The sequence below is a fragment of the Nymphalis io genome, chromosome 7 (assembly GCF_905147045.1).
Source record: "Nymphalis io chromosome 7, ilAglIoxx1.1, whole genome shotgun sequence".
NCBI lineage: Eukaryota > Metazoa > Arthropoda > Insecta > Lepidoptera > Nymphalidae > Nymphalis > Nymphalis io.
Window position 1 is genome coordinate 14538159 of NC_065894.1, and position 5123 is coordinate 14543281.

Genomic DNA, 5123 nt, shown 5'->3' on the forward strand with positions numbered 1-5123 from the left:
TGTCTATGGGCGTTGGTGACCACTTAACATCAGGTGGCCCATATGCTCGTCCGCCTTCCTATTAAATATAAAAAATATATTTAATAAGTCATTAAATATTAGAAAAAAATAAGCCTAATTCATGCAAAATAATAATGTATTCAAATGAGAAAAGAACAAGGTGTTGGTATTATTTGATTTGTATGCAGAGTACTAGGCATGCCTTTTAAGTTCTGTCGTTTCTATATTTCCCGGCAATTTTGAATTTGGAACTGTTCTATATTCGAATGTGTTTAAATTTTGAATCTCAAAACAGTTGAAAGTATTAGGATTAATGATATTGTTTAGTCACACCGTTGATTGGAATCTGTCAGGTTACGTACGAAAATGAATCTTTCTAAGGAAAATGTTCGTGCCATAATTTTCTACAACTTTAGAAGAGGTCTGACACGGCTTCACTGTTTTGAAGAGCTAATATCTGTGTTCAGTGATGAAGCCCCATGTCTGTGGACGCTGGTATTTAGAACTCTAGCGTGGACATACTAGTGTTAGTGACAAATCTCGCGATGGACGCCCAAAATCCGCCTTCACTAAAGATAACATCATTGCTGTGAGACAACTAATTCTCGAAGATCGTCATGTGACGTATCGAGAGATAGAGGCTCTATTAGGCATCTCAGGGACAACCATTCAGAAGATCTTGCATGAAGCGCTTGGTGTGAAAAAGCTAGTTTGCCGTTGGATACCGCATCTGCTTTCCGACGATCACAAGGCGGCCCGTGACAGATGGTGTAAGAAAACTCTGCAAAGGTTTAACCGAGGAGAGTCAAATCAAGTCTATGACATAATCAGTTGTGATGAATCTTGGATCTATGCCTACGATCCTGATTCTAAAACAACAATCTACAATCTGGGCCTTTCAAGGCGAGCCAAAGCCGACTAAAGTTGTTCGTTCTCGAAGCACTTCATAGAAGATGGTGGCCACGTTCATTGGAAAAACCGGCCATATTGCGACTATTGCGCTTGAAGATCGTAGAACGGTTAACGAAAAGTTGTATACCACAGTTTGTTTACCACAAATCATCGCCGAACTTCAAAAATGTAACTCAAAGCGACGCATCATCCTGCACCACGAAAACGCAAGCTCACACAGCGCTCGTCAAACGATTGAGTATTTGAAGCAGGAAAAAGTAGAAATTCTTGACCATCCTCCGTGCAGTCCTGACCTAAGCTCTAAGGATTTCCTTACATTTTTTAAAATTAAGAAAAGTCTTCGTGGTCAAAGGTTCTAGTCCGGTGAAGGTGCAGTCGACGCTTTCAAGTCAGCCATTTTGAACACCCCCACTTTAGAGTGCAATATATGTTATAATAACTGGTTTGAGCGAATGGAAAAGTTTATTAAGCTACGTGGTGAATACTTTGAAAAACAATAAACAGTGCTATAAGTTTCTAGTTGTGTTTTTTTCTTCAAACGACAAAACTTAAAAGGCATGCCTCGTATATGTATTTTAATTTAATATAATTGTATTTAATTTACAATCTACGTAATATAATTAGTGAAAAGAAGTAACTACTGTCTGTCCTTGCGGTTTTCTAAAACAGTTTTAAGCTTGACAGAGAGTCAGATCAGAACTATGCCATTGTAAGCAGTGATCTGCTGCATGCTATAGGTTGGTTTGAGATAAATCCAGACCTAAGCGCTTTAAAAAAAGACGAAATGTATGTTAGTTCGGCAACCAAATTTTAATTTTTTAGGTACTAGTATTATATATTACTTGTATTAGTCTTGAGTCAAACCTTCAGCGTGGTGTTTATATGTCTGCCCTGACATTTGCTTTAAACATAATATACATGTTTAGTCACTATATTTATGACATGCAAATAAATTATATTAAATTATAAATTAATATTATTTTAACTTAATTACAAGGCATTACGTTACAGTATATTTCAATTCATTTCATTATAAGGGCACAAGCCACAATATACACTTTGCCATTAAATTTTAATTCAAGACATAGTTGTAACTTCATTTAAATAATACTTATAAAATTTATAAATAAATGTCAAATATTTATTGCAGGAATTCTTTTACAGCGTAAAAACATTTGTCAATCAACCAGTCATGTATTTTTTCTTAAATCTTAAATAAGGCAGATCCTTAATGTCGAAGGCAACTTATTATAAATTTTCACTATCATACGGTCAGAACTCTTCGAGCAGAGAGCTGTTTGTATATCGCGTATTAAGTGATACATTATTCTGACTAGTCTCAAAGTAATTGTTTTTGAATTTCTTTACGAAACGCGCTGCTTCGTGGTTTACATGATTGTATTGGTTCTTTGTTACATATTGCACGAATACTTTTTTTTAATCTCTATACTAATATTTTAAAAATATAAAATTTGGCTTTCTGATTGCTTTCTAAATTCTTTAACTTGCAGCGACTATAGCTTCAGCGAGTAATATAGGCTATATTTTGTTTTCAAATAATTAGAGATCTCTACGAAAATTGCAATAATGTAACTTAAGTTATAAATTTTTTCCATATGAAAGTTGTTATTTACCATACGCTGTGAAAACAATTGAAGTTACCTAAAAAAATGTATTACATATATGTCGACGTAAAATCATAAAACTCTTTCTTAAATCTTAATTATGTTGATTATTACTAAATTAATTTAAAAGTTTATTTTACTAAGTAATATTATGATTAAAATGTATGATTTGACTAGGTAATATTAAAAAGAAGATGTAATGGTTGAGTACTCTTTTAAGAGACGAACAATTACTCCTTATTTGTTAAAAAGTTAATCATTAAATAAAAAATTCAATTGTAAAACTATTATCTGGACTTATAAAAATCAACACATCATTGTTTAGTTAAATTGATTACATTTAAGTAAATAAGGTGCATTATGTAAGATATCATAAAACGGCAAGTTCCGTTAACAGCGTTAGTTGTTTTTAAAGATGATTTTGCTTATTAATTTTACGTTCTAAATTAACAAAATGATTGCTAAAATTAAACTTACAATTTATAAGTAACAATGGTTATTTTAGTTAATGAATTTCTGTAACATAAAAAAGTAATAGTTTTCAATTTTATTCTCAGCCGGCAAACTTTGTTTGCCGTTTTAAAATGTTTTTATTATTAGTTTTATATTTTAAAATTCTAAGCAGTGTTTAAATAATTCTTACAAATTATTTCATAATTTAAATTGAAAAAATTGGGTTGTAATAACATTTTTAACTTTAATTTCATTATTATAAAAGTGAGTGTATTAACTGAGTGATGGCCATCTTGAGAGGATAGCCGTCGCCGAGCGCCGCAGGCGATGGTTGCTAGAGGGGTCAACGGGTATTCGAGGACTTTACTTTCTGGGCAACCATCGTCGTTGAGTGGTGTGGATTCACTGTGTGAGTACAACTCAGATTTTATTTATTTATTATTTATTTGGGAAACATACAGCATAATATGACACATAAACATTTGATAACAAAATAAGTTTCACATAAGCCGACAAAGTTTCCACTTTAACATTGAAACATGGAGTGAACCTAACCAGAACAAGTTATTTAGCAAGTATAAAAGTATATAAAATAAAGTATTAACAAGTAATTTAAAAAGTAGAACATAAAAAAATACGATAAGAATATTCATGACAAATACAGTTTTTTAAGGCTTCTAAGAACTTAAATAAATTTACGTTAAAGATATCTAGGATAAGATATCAGTGTAACGTTTATTATAATTGTCAGTTGCTCTTACCAAAAAGCGATTTTTAGCATAGTTGGATCTACACATAGGAACATAAAAGGTATGTTTTTAACGGGCAATGGAATGTGGACACTTGATATTAATATTGTTGACTACATTGAATCGACAAAATTATTTACAATTTTGTAAAGAAAAACCTGATCTTTGCATTCCCTACGTTTCTCAAGCGACAAAATATTAAGCCTTTTAATAGAATTAGACCCAAACTTACGCGGTAATCTTCTAATAAATTTATTCTGTACGTTTTCGATAGCCATAATATACTTTGAGTATTGTGGATTCCAAACCGTTAAAGCGAATGCCAAATTAGATCTTTACGTTATATAGGACATTATATGTATTAATATTTTTGAAGTGTCTTCCCTGGCGAAATATGAAACCCAACATACTGTAAGCTTTTACGATAATGTTATTCACATGCCTGTCAAATATTAAATTAGAATCCAGGAGCACTCCCTATCCTCCCTAACCTCGGTTACCCTCTTAATTAAATGATTGGAAATTGTGTAATCAAATAAAATTGTTTTTTTTTCTAGAAAATGTTATAATATAGCACTTATCAAAATTAAGATGTAGTCCGTTAGATGAACAATATTCCACTAAAATATCTAAATCATTTTACAACTTTGAGCAGTCATCACTTTTTTTTATGATTTTAAATTGTTTAGTATCATCAGCATATAGAAGTATATTAGGATTTTGAAATTTTTTCAGTATACCATTACTGAATGAATAAGGAAAGTGTTTTGTAAATTAAAAATTGTTATGTATTGTTCGTGGTTTTCATTAATTATTTAATAAATTCAAATTTTATTAAATTCTCATTTTCATAAATTCACATTTTATTAAATTTATTGTGGATAAAGAGAGTGAGGTTACTTATGCTGACAACACCGTGTCTTAAGATTCGGTTGGAGATCCTAATCCCTTATATATATAGTACCACCTATCATTACCTACAAACAAGTCCGTGAGGCTAAACATATACGTAACTATTGTAGTTAAGTCCCAATAATTGTTTTATGCTCAAATTAGTCAATAAAAACACGGGTACATATTTATTTTTATTTATTTCTATTGTAAATACTACAAAATAGTTTCATCTGATATTATGTATATGTGTTATATATATAACATATATATATTTCTAATTTAAAATATATATGTATATATATATATATATATTCCGGGTCAGCTAGTATATATATATATACTATTATGATATTCTGATATTCTGCCATATAAATTATATCTACTGAATATTTTCGATTTAAAAAAAAAATAACGAATTTATTGTAAGTTTGTGCGGATGGGATCTATGACAGAAAAAGGAAAGAAGCGCTGTAGACGATAATAGTCGATA